General features: G+C 38.8%; 1 protein-coding gene across 1 annotated transcript in view; it reads left to right on the top strand.

Moving 5' to 3' along the window:
• The first annotated feature begins 3,070 nt into the window (after positions 1-3,070).
• The window catches only part of LOC137124082 (teneurin-3), a 379,316-nt gene continuing 369,642 nt past the window's right edge, over positions 3,071-12,744 (top strand). Inside the window, exon 1 of the mRNA XM_067498733.1 lies at positions 3,071-3,100. The gene's annotated coding sequence lies outside the window, so the exon portion shown is untranslated. The remainder of the gene's footprint in view (positions 3,101-12,744) is intronic.

Raw genomic sequence — 12,744 nt, 5'->3', positions numbered from 1 at the left:
CTGCCTCCCATTCTACCTTTGGAAATTCTGGGAACCACAAGTAGGCCTGCATTCTGAGATCAAAGTGGTCTACTGGGATAATATGGTGCTATGAGATCTTCTATATATGATGGAGCTTGACCATTCAGAGCTTTATATGTAAGAAGCAGCGTTTTAAATTCTATTCTAGATTTAATTGGAAGCCAATGGAGATAGCTAGTGAAGGTGAAATATGATCTCTCTTGCTAGTTCCAGTCAGCACTCTTGCTGCAGCATTTTGGATTAATTGCAGGCTCTTTAGTTACTGGGGCATCCTGAAAGTAGGGAATTACAGTAGTCCAACCTAGAGGTAACAAATGCATGGACCAGTTTTTCTGCATCATTTTGAGACAGGAGGCTCCTAATTTTGGCAATGTTCCGTAGGTGGAAGAAGGCTGTTCTAGAGATTTGTTTTATATGTGAGTTAAAGGACAAATCCTGGTCAAAAATCACACCAAAGTTCCTGGAGGCCAGACTTATGTCATGTAAAGTAACAATATGGTTGGACATCATGTCTCTGAGATTTTTGGGCCCGAATACTATGACTTCAGTTTTGTCTGAGTTTAGAAGTAAAACATTTTGGGACATCCAGGCCTTTCGGGCCTGCATGCATGTGGGCATGCTTGAAGCTTTTTTAACTGATTTCTTTCCTCAAGTTCCATAGATAAATATAGCTGGGTATCATCAGCATAACAGTGGAAATTTATGGAGTGTTTTCTAATAATGTTACCTAAAGGAGACATATATAAAGTAAAAAGTATTGGTCCTAACACAGAGCCTTGTGGAACTCCATAGCTAACCTTTGTGTGCATGGAGGATTCATCATTAACATGAACAAATTGAAATCTATCAGATATATAAGATTTAAACCAACCTAGTGCAGTTCTTTTAATCCTAATTTCATGTTCCAGTCTCTGTAATAAAATGTTGTGATCAATGGTATCGAAAGTATAGAGATGAGTCCATTATCTGAGGCCAAGAGAAGATCGTTGGTGACTTTTACCAGTGCTGTTTCTGTACTATGATGAACTCTAAATCCTGACTGAAAGTCTTCATACAAATTATTCCTGTAAAGGTGGTCACATAATTGTTTTGCAACTACTTTTTCAAGGATTTTAGAAATAAAGGGGAAAATAGATATTGGTCTGTATTTGGGTAAAACACCTGGGTAAAGACAGGGTTTTTTAAGTAGTGATTTAATTACAGCTCCCTTATAGGCCTGTGGTACATAGCCTGTTTCTAAAGATAGATTGATGATATCTAATATGAACGTATCTATTAATGGTAAAGCTTCCCTGAACAGTCTAGTTGGAATAGGGTCTAGCAGACAGGTTGTTGGTTTAGATGAGGTAATAATTGAAGTTTGCTCAGCGAGATCTATGGGTAAAAAGCAGTCCAAGAGGGATTGCTGCTTAGAGTGAAGGGAAAACTAGGCTCAACAGAACTATGGCTCTTAGTCAGCCTGGCTACAGTGCTGAACAGAAACATGGGTTGTTCTTGTTTTCTTCTATTAATGATTTATAATATGCTGTTCTGGCATCACTGTTAGCTTTTTTTACATTTATTTTTCCAGGCTAAATGAGATTCTTCTAAATTTCTGGAACGCCACTTCTTTTCTAACTTTTGTGTTGCCTGTTTTAAGTTGCGTGTTTGCGAACTATATCATGGAGATCGCCTCTTCTGGTTTAATGCAGGAACAGGAAGTGGCTGCAAAATAAAAGTCTAGAAGGAGTAGGTAAAGCTGGCGATCCTGACAATGGAGCCTTAAGTGTAGAGGTGGACAGAAAACATGGGAGAAGACAGGGCATGAAATGCCACAAAGGTACTCAGTCAGTCTCAGAGCATACTCAGTAACCATTTGGCTACCAAGGCTCTCTAAACTGTTGCTTTCTCTAACATTATGCCATGGAATTCCTCTGTATGCTTTAAAATGTACATTGGCTTTGTCAAAAACAATCTCATAACATCATTTATTTAATATTTTGGTTTCTAACCTCAATTTCCAATAATCTGTAGACATTTGCACTCTAAATATTATAGATCAATAAAGAAAGCAATTTGAAAAGTCACATTGAGTTCAGGTATGTCTGTAACAGTAGTACAGAGAGAACTAAACATTATACTGATGTGTATGTCCTTGTACGAATGCTCAACATTTTTTATAAATACAGTCCACTTAAGTCCACCTACATAGACTTAAAGTAAGGATGAAGAGCCTCATTGGTTTGCACAAGTTCATATTTGAGGATTATCACGTTTCAGTCATTTTTAGTTTTGCCTTTGAAAATTTGTCACATCTCTAATAATTATTCAACGATCATTTTTATAATATATATAAGGCTTTATTATTTTTTTCAAGTATGTCTCTGAACAGTATGTCTGAAAAGACCAGTTCACCCAAATTAGACGGTTCTTCAGTTCTAAAATAATTCACTAAACCTACTTCAAACGTGTTTGTCCCATGGTTCAGTAGTAATTAAATCTTTTTTGATAGTAAAGCCAATTGCTAAGTAATTAATTCTTAGCAGGACATGTAATTACTGTCTCAGTAGCTACATATCAAGAGCTGTGCTCTACTTTGGAGTCTCTGAGGTATGCTTTGTGTGTATTTGTGTGTGCTTTGATGGTCAAGGGTAAAGATGCTTCCCTTTTAAAGGGATGACTGGTCCTGAAGTGCCAAGTGCACTTAAATGCACTTAGTTTTTAAGTTGTCTTTTGTATTGCACTACTTCATGAAGTTGATTGTGTGAATTGGGTCTTTGTGTTGCATTTGTGATTCTTCCCTAAATTAAGTGAAAAGACAAATTGCTGTGAGATATCCTTTGCTGTTCCTCCTCTTGTTATTTAGTGTTAGAGTAGACATTCACTGATGAGCAGCATTGTTGAAATATTCTCTCCATTTCCAAGTATCTTCCTCATTTTACTGTGGTATAATTCAATCACACATTTCTGTTTCTTCAGAACTGAATCAATAGATCCTAGTCTTATTTTTTTTTTCATTTTAAAAATAAACTCTATTCGACTTTCAGGTCTCAACATGAAATAGCTGAATTCAAGTCATCACTGAAGACAGCTGCTTCTGGTAAGTGCTCTTTCTGTTTGAACTCAGCATCTTGAAATATGTATTTAACTGTAACTGTCCACTGTGCCAAAAGGACAAATCATCCAAATTAAAAATGATTAAAGATGAGACGAGCTGGCATTAATATTCTTTAGTTGTTTATTTTGGAATCCCACACTGGTAGAAACATGTTAAAGATTCCTCTCGCACAGTTCGGTCTCTCTGTCCCACTTCCACCTTGACATGTTCTTTTCTTGTTGACGTTTTGCTGCTTAACAACTCACATCTTTGCTCATGTGAGGCAAATTTAGTAAAAGAAATATATTCACCCTTCTAATCAATAGCCCTTTGCAGACGCTACTGGTGGATAAGGATTTGCTCTATTACATCATGCAGTAAATATCTTACACAATACAATAAAAACACAAACAACAAGTTAAATACAAATTAATAATTGTTTTGTCCAAATTAAATATATGTCTTAATTACCAAGTTGGTTTAAAAGAAGTATGTACAGGTCATGCTAAATGTATTGTCTAACACCTTCTTGTTAGCTGACGTCAAGCAGTGTTGGGTCAAATGTTATGTTCAGTTTAAAAAATATTATTATAGCTCATTTGCACTAAAGTCTGGCCTGTACACATTTCTCCATCGTTGTTGACTACACAGTTTTATGATATGTTGCTCACAGGTTGTAGGTCTGCGTATGCTGCTTTTTTCATATCTTCTCATAATAATAAACACTTTTTCTTCACATTAGATAAAGTTTGTTGGACTGGTTGAACTTCAGAATGCTGACTTGAACCAATTTTCACTTTGTATCAGATTCTGAGTCTAAAGACAGAATTCTGGAAAATACATTTTCTATTGTTGTACCATAAAGTTGTTTCCAATGAATCACGATCCCAATGAAAGTCCAGAATATATTGTTTTGGTCACCCAGAGATGAAGAAAGTTAAAGAATCCCATATAGTTTTTAAAAGTTTCGGTTAGAAGAATAAAAAAGGAACCAGTGTTGTCTCAGATACGGTCTGTTGCTTGTGTGTATATACAGTACTGTGTGTCTTTAATGTATCTGTGTGTGTGTGTGCACTGTGACTGAAAGTGGCGGGTCTTCAGGGGCAGCTTTGTACCCAAGGCTCATTTTAATATATGTAAAAGCCATGGCTCACTGGAGAGCCTGTACAATGGACTGATCGGCCTCAGGGATGTGTCAGACCTGTGTGTGTTTGTGTGTGTCTGAGATGAGAGAGACAGTGGCCAATGTTTGGCCATGCATCAGTGGTCAGCCTGCACAATGCAATCTCAGCCCCCGACGTTTACACACACACGCGCATACACACACACACATACATTTGCATCTGACCACTGTAGCTAAACCCTGTAGTTGAACTCAATGTTTAACCATTCACAAATGAGATTCTGCAACTTTGCTTCATGACATGTGTTCATGTGTTGCTCAGCAGCCTTTGAAACAGGTGAGTGGCTACTTTCATCGGAGTGAACTGATTAGTCAACAATAGCACAGTATTTCTTTTAATTATTGATAGTTTCTTATGGCTGGTGTGTAAAAAACGTTTCACGTATGTCTTGACAACAGCCCTAAACTTTGGTTTCGGAGGACAAACAATGTAAGTTGGACTTAAATGAAGCTTTCACCAAAGCATAAATGTGACACAGTGAAGGGTTATTTTTATTGGCTGACTCAGTCACCATTAGTCACCATCAGGCTCAGCATTAAGAGTCAGCATTACAAAGTGACGTCACGGTTGCATCACAAGTCATCACAGTTTTATACAGTTTTTACATAGTTTTTAAACACATGCCTTATTATTGATTGATAGTTTGTGGTGTGTGTGTGTGTGTGTCTTTGTGTGTTTTAAGAAATGACATCCCATCTTTCATCAAATCATCATATATTTCCAATATATGGAATTTGTTAGTTTGATTTATTATCCTTTTAATATTTTAATTCATCAAAGAATATTTTTATTAGCCATTATTTGTTTATAGTTTGATGCATCTTAGTGATAATAAAGACAATTCAGTCACATATAGTAAAGGACCACAGAGTACACTAGAAGAGAAAAAGATAATCAAGTAAAGACGAAGAAAGTTTGGTTTATTTTCCTTAAACAATGTGACAGAGGACATAATTAAGCTGTTAGGGAACCTTTCTATTCCCCAGCTATTACTCAGTCATGTAAGTAGCAGATAAACAACTGCTGGGGTGTGAAATTATGACCTGTCAATAGAACAGTAACACTGGCGGCCAAGACATGAGAGATACTGACAAGGGAATGAAAAACGGGGAGGGGAAAAAAGGGGAAAACAAAGACAGAAAATAGCAACAAAAATTAAAAGGCACTTAGTGTGCTGACAGCTCCACTCGGCTGACTAAAATGAAGGCAGGCATATGTGCCGAACACACAGATAAAAATGGATGGATGCATGGAAAATAAGGCACTTACATGTATGACTATGTAGATCCATGCCTTTGTTGCTTTGGCATTGCATTCACAGTCTAAGGATCATTTTACTTTCTTCAGCCCAAAACCTTCATTCCAATACAACTCAACTGCAAATGCTACTGTGTGTTTGTAGGAGATGTAATTGCTTGGATGGCTTGTATTCGGATCCATGTTTTAAATGGATAAAGTGCTACATTTATTAACAGAAAACAAGTTATGGACATACAAAATGCAGGACTCAGACTGCAGACCTGAGATTGACTCCAGAGTCCTGAGTGTGGTTAGGCTTCTCCAGGAAAAGGTTACCTTGGGTTGAGAAATTAAATGTAGAAACAAACATGTTTTCTGAAGTGGCTGTTAAGCTTTTCTCTATTTTCTCTTAAGGTTCTAATCTTTCTCTACAACCTCTCTCTAAACCTAAGCTCTAGGAATGCGGAAACATAACCATAACACATTTTAATAACAGTGTAGTGACAACAACTCAGATATTAATCTGAATAATCTCATATTGTGAAAGAAAAAAGAGTTACCTGGTTTGTGATGCGACCACAATTAGTGCATTTGCCACTTTTCAATTCCATTAATTACCAACATATACTCATTCAACAACAAAATCTGGTTGCAGCCACATTACCTACAGAACACCCAATGCCTTTGCTTTTTCATGTATAAAAAAATATTTTTTAGGAGTTTGAATCCTGTAACAATAATTCACTTGATGCCTCTACTGCACCCTTAAAGCAAACTGCCTCCAACATTTTAAACATATGCAGGATCATTTAAAACCTAAGGACTTGTCAGACAAGAAAAAAAAAAGACTCACTTGCCTCGTTGACAGTCTATTAGTCAGTATCGCTCCACCTCCCTGGGAACCTTCTACAGAGCCACATGTAATGCTGCACTGGGGTCAGTGAGAGGTTAAAATGCCTATAAATATTTTACCTGCTCAACCAGGGTAAGGAAAAGCACTATACTTGTCTAGTTTCCTTAGTTCACAAGAAGCAGTCGAGGACAAAAAGGGAGGTATGTCACTCTGCACGCCAACATGCAGAAAATAACTCTAAATTGACGACAAAAGGCTACTGGAGCAATTTACTGTAGTCATACTATACTTGCTCTAGTGCATTCAGTAGTAAAAATAAAGTCCTGTTACAGAAACAGGGTTGCTGCCCTCCGCATGATGGCAGAGCTCATCCTCATGACCTTTTGCCATTCATCTTTTTTTTTTCACATTACTACCGCAGAATAATGAACCTGTGTTGGAACTGCCTGCTCTACTTCAAGTTTACCTTGTTTTATTAAAAACAGCTGCAGAGACATACTGTTGCCTTCATGACCATAATCCATCATTCTATATACTAGGCCCCTATACTAGACCTTTACATATGGTGAATTGTTATTGCAGCGTTTGGGTGCTTTTTGTTTGGGTGTTTGTTTGTGTTTAGTATGTTCTGTAACTGTTACTGTTTTTTTATTAAATATGATATAATCACTAAACAGCTTTCCTGATATAGATCAATGGATCCATAGATCAAAACCAACTGATTCTAAAGAGATTCTTTTTTTATTCCGTTATAAAGAGAACCGAGTCAGCACACTTTGTTTGTTAAATCAAACTGAAATGTTGATGAAGGTGTTTGTAGATGCTAAATTTAAGGGGGTGGGTTAGGATTAACATTTAGGATCATAACACTTCTTATTTGGGGAATAGAAAATTGAACTTTTACAAACCTCACAAAAATGGAGACAAGGATTTCTGTGTGATGGTGTTAAGGTTGGGGTTAGACATTTAGCTGGGAGGACTGAGGAAAGAGTGAGGAGCTTGGCAATGCATTATGTCAATGAATGTCATCACTAATGTAGTGAGACCATCGTGTGTGTGTGTGCCTGTGAAGTGTGTGTGTGTGTGTGTGTGTGTGGGTGTGGGTGAGCTTGTGTGAGTGTAAAGTACTTGCCCTCACAAGTGCTGGGGCAGCTCCAGTGAGTCACATTGCCATGTATACTTCTCTCATCCAACATTTACAAGCCTTCTGCTCTCTCTCTCTCTCTCTCTCTTGCTCTCACTTTGTTATTCTCTCTCTCTCACTCTGTCTGCTGCCAACACATTACCCATGCTCCACTGCTTCCCCTCTTCTCCATCTCCTGTTTGCCTTTAGTAATCACCATGTGTTTGCTTACTCCTTATTTCACTTTAGTTTTACTTTATTGTCTTACCTTATCTTTTTGGTCTTCCTGTCTTATTTATTTAAAATTTATTTTTTTATTTTTGCTATTTTGTTTTTCATTTCTTATAGGATTCGCTTCATCTCTCCTTAAACGTGTTTTTCTTCTTGTTTTTCCTTTCTTCATGTTAAATAATTATTTCCTCTTATCCATTTTTTTCTATTTATGGATTTTGGCTTCAACAGTGAACCTGAACTTGAATTATTGTTGCAAAGGTATTTGTTCACCCACCTAAATTTGCCAGTACTTTCCAAACCACTTTTCCTCAACAAAAAGTCTCACCATGATTAAAAAAGGAAATATTTTGTATTTTTCCTTTGGCCGAAGTGTACTATAGACCTGCTGTTGTTTGTGTTTGAGAAACAATATCACATGAATGAAAAATAAAGTGATGCTTGATTATTACTTATGCTTGTTTAAAGGAGTGGTTATCAAATACATTGAGTAAATACAAGCAGGATCACCAGTGTTGACATGAAGCAAATGCCACAGTGCTCACTGTCAGATGTCCAAATTTGCTGAGAAACCAAAGCGGGAAAGAAGGTTGGTTTTGGGGTTAGTTGGTTATAATATGTACTTTTCTTTTGATTTTTCCTCCAACCTTGATTGTACAGTATAAGATCACAGTTGTTGGGGCAACCAAAGCGCAGGAGGTAGAGAGGTTGTCCAACAATCCCACAGTTGTTGTTCAATCCCCGCTCCTCTGGTCACATCTCAAAGGGCATACATGAAACGCCATAACCTAGTGCCTGGCAGTATCTTACTGCCTGCTAGCATCTTGCACCCCACTGTTATTTGCTGTATGTTTGCCTGTGGAATCCCAAGGTACTTGTAGCTATCCTCAACAACAACTATATTTCTAGTAGTACAGTCCCCTCAGTTCTGACTACCTTTCCTCACCTTATTAACATCTAACCACAGTTATCCAGTCCAAAAAACAGTCCGATGTCCTGCCTGTATATCCAGGTGGTATGGATCAGTGGCATACAGCTAGGGGTCATCAATGTAAAAGAGGTCCATTCCATAGTTGATGTCTGTAACCACTTTTGGTGATGATCTGGCGGAGGGGGTTTGGGCCTATGTAGAACAGCTATGGGGACAGAGCATCACTTTTGTAAATTCCGCACTTGATGTGGACTTGTGTAATTGGCTTGAAGTTGGACTCTAGGGTTGTTTTCCACTTCCCCATTGAGTTCATGATGAAGGCTCTAGGAGTAGTGTCGATCTTGTATAGTTCCAAGCATTACAGGATCCATCCGTGAAGGAAGGCTTTCTTGAAGTCAAGGCCACCCTAGCTGCACTCTCCACCAATTTTGTCTTCTCTCACACTCCTTGCTCATCAGGCCGCTGTCTCACTTCCCTGAAGACAACACTCCTCTCTTCATCTTGGCAAACCTGAACATCCACCTGAACAAACATCAGGCGGCCTACATTTTTCCTCTTCTAAACACGTTTGACGTGAGACTGGTCTCCACTCCCTCAATGACCATTTGTGTGAGCTTTAAGAACCATATCTCCTCAGTCTTTGCCCTCTACAACATCAGAAAGATCAGACCCTACCTCATGGAATATGCCAACCAACTCATTTTACAGGCAGTGGTCATATCTTGTCTTGATTACTGCAACGTTCTGTTAATGGGGTTACCGGTATGAGAAGCACACCTAATTTTTAAACAGCCAAAAAGGACCCCTGTCATATCACTCTTCAGATATCTACACTGGCTTCCTGTAGCTCCCTGGATTAGGTTCAAAGCTCTGACTCTTGCCTACAGAGTGATCAGCCCAACAGCTCCTGCTTACCTCTACTCCCTCACTCAGGTCTACAATCCCTCCTGTCCTCTGCACTCTGCCATTGAATAGTCCTTTCAGCTTTATCCCGTGAGTTCAGTGTCGCCACAGTGGATCATTGTCCGCATGTTGATTTCGCATAGTTTTTACACCAGATGCCCTTCCTGACACAACCCTCCCCAATTTCTACCGGGCTTGCACCGGCACTGCACAGCTGGGGATGGGTCTGTTAGGGGTTCAGTGTCTTGCCCAGTGTCTTACTTCGACATACAGCTGGGACCAGGGATTGAACCACTGACCCTGTGGTCCGTGAATGAATGCCTTCCCACTCTGCCATTGAATAGTGTAAATGGTAAATTGTCTGCACCTATATAGCACTTTTCTACCTATCGGCACTCAAAGCACTTTACACATCTTCTTATTGCACTTACAATCACACACCCCAATGGGGGATGCAGATACTATGCAGCTGGTCTTGCTCAAAGAAACTTTGACATGTGAATCACACATGAAAGGACTTTGCTTTGATGTTTTCTCCTTGACTTAGATTTTTGCTCGCCTTGTATCTCACTTGCAAGTCGCGTTGGATAAAAGCGTTTGCTAAATGGCTAAACGTAAATGTAGTCAATCCAGGCAGTGCACAGGTTGGTATGTCCGGTCTTGCAGTCTCGAGTGACTGCTTTATCTACCAGTAGCTGATGCTTTGCTCCTCTGATGTTACTACCGAATCCTTTCTGGACTCTGCTCATGGATTGATATATGTTCCGGCTCATCTTTGCCACTATGATGCTTGACAGGAGCTTCCATGTTGTGCAGAGGACTGAAAGACAGCCCAGAGGCACTAATCCTAACAGTACAGGAGCAGGCTTTAAGTACAAGATCAATAGAGGCCGGGTTCGACAATACCAGGCAGCGCATACAGAGAATGCCATTACCAAGTGGCTGGCATAGTTTAACGAAACATCTGGGTTTTTTCCACATTTTCATATTAAATCCAAATGTTTTCAGTGGACAGAAAAATACATGAATTGGCCTTAATCTTTAAGGGAATCTTTGACATGTATAGAGATGACTGTGTGGCCTTTCAACAGACACCTGCTTACGTGGCAGCAGTATTTCAACAAGTCATTCACTGGATCATATGGGGTCTTTAACGCTTAAGACTAAAGAGCTGGCCATCTGTTCATTCTTTAATTTACATTTAGATATAAAAAAGTAGAACTGTCAAAATTATTTATTAACATTGATTACTTATTCTTTAAAAAAGGTGTTTAAAAAAAATTACCTCTGGGGCATCACTCAGTAGAGTGATTGGCTGTACAGTCGGTGGTTCAACTCCCTAGCCAGTGTCTGGCCCAGTGTCCCTGGGCAAGATGAGCCCCAAACTACTCAAACTACTCAAGTCCAGTTCAAGCAACCAGACTATCCCAGCGTCGGTCCCAAGCTTGGTCTCCTTCTGTGCCAAATCAATGTGAGGGCCACATGATCCACATCATGAACTCTTGTGCTTGTGAGATGGCTGAAAGACGGAGAGAGAGAGAAACTCCAATGGACTGTTGAAGCATCTTTTAATTTATTTTCTCAACATATTAGGTCATATTTTTGATTGTTATCGTTGAATTCTGCCAAATTTCTTTAAAAAAGTCTGTAAGGAGTCAGGAGTCATGCAGATCATGCAAGAAAAAGAATGTGCGTCATCTTGCTGTCAATCTTGCCTTCAAATTGTTGTTATACAGTTACACTGGAAAAGCAAACTGTTAATGCAGCACAACTTTCATTGTGCAAATACATTAAAACTACCACTTCAACTTGAACTTTTGCTACATGGAGCTGGTGATGGATGACTTGCAGGCTTTAATGCACATGTTTACACCAATATCTTCACCATGTTTAAATGCATTCCCAGATATAAATGCAGACATATTCTGAGGGAGCTGTTTATGTAATTGCCTAAGGCCTTATTCCATTTAGATGGTGTTGAAGTTACAGGGGTGCAAAGAAGTTCTGTGTTAAGTGTGTGTCCTTGTTTGCTGTCCTTGAGTTAAGATACATCTGATTTAGCTGCACTTTGCACGCAGATACACAGAGCACCCATTTTCATCATAACAGCTTCTGCTTGCATCACCTATTGAATGATGGGAACTACTTCTAAAACTACACAAATTGATCCTAACATATTTATGGAAGATGAACATTATAATTAGCAAAGATCATGAACATAAATTGAAAATCATATTCACAGAGAAAGACTGAGAAAAGTGGTATTTGATAAGAGCAGTAAACAGTGTATTCATGTCTTTATAGCACAGATCTAGTTAATGGCAGCAGACAGGGACCTGAAAACTGTTTTACATCAGTTTTTAGGGAAACTTATCAATGTGTTTATATGTGTGTGTGTGTGTGTGTGTGTGTGTGTGTATACCTGTCTGTCTGTGTGTGTCTGTGTGTGTGAGCATGCTTGCGCTGATGAAAACTGGTTTTAATATCAAGTCTTCCCTATAGCACTCAGCTTCTTTCAGTGCTTTGTTTGACCAGTGTGGTGTAGAAATCCACTGTGGCCACAGAAAGGAAAGGAGAGCAGGAGAGGGCACGACTTAAACATAGAGAGAATAAGTTAGAGAGAGAGAGTTATTAGCAGTGTATTTGTCTAAAGATATGTCGACACACACTGTGATGATATGAGTAAAGGCCACAGTGTGAGACAGCCAATAACCAGAGACAGACCAAATATTTAGTGGTGAATATGATCTTGAAAAGCTGAAATGTTGGACAAAGTTAAACAGACTGCCAGTGAATATTTGAAGCAATGTTATAGGTGTTGGAGTGGCACATATGAGACACATGCGAGTTACAGTCTGAATGTGAAGAGTTTATGAAAACATTGCGGATCCTTTGAGGGAAATCAAAGTAGAACAAAAACTGTCAACACTTATGCCATGTCTTCACAGACAAGGTGCATGCAGCACAAAGAGTCTCACATGACTGTTGAATGAAATTCGCACACAGGAACCATTTTATTTACACAGAGCACAGACAGGAATATGATGGAGCCTAAGAAGGGTTTCCTAAAAGCAGGTTTAACAAAGTCTGAACACCCTGAAGTCTGAGTACATCTAAACTTAAGATCGGATTTATTTATTTATATTTTATTTCTTTATTTTTAGTTCAAATTCCTCAGACCCC

Source organism: Channa argus, chromosome 3 (genome assembly GCF_033026475.1).
Source record: "Channa argus isolate prfri chromosome 3, Channa argus male v1.0, whole genome shotgun sequence".
Lineage (NCBI taxonomy): Eukaryota > Metazoa > Chordata > Actinopteri > Anabantiformes > Channidae > Channa > Channa argus.
This window is presented reverse-complemented; position numbering and strand designations above follow the sequence as displayed.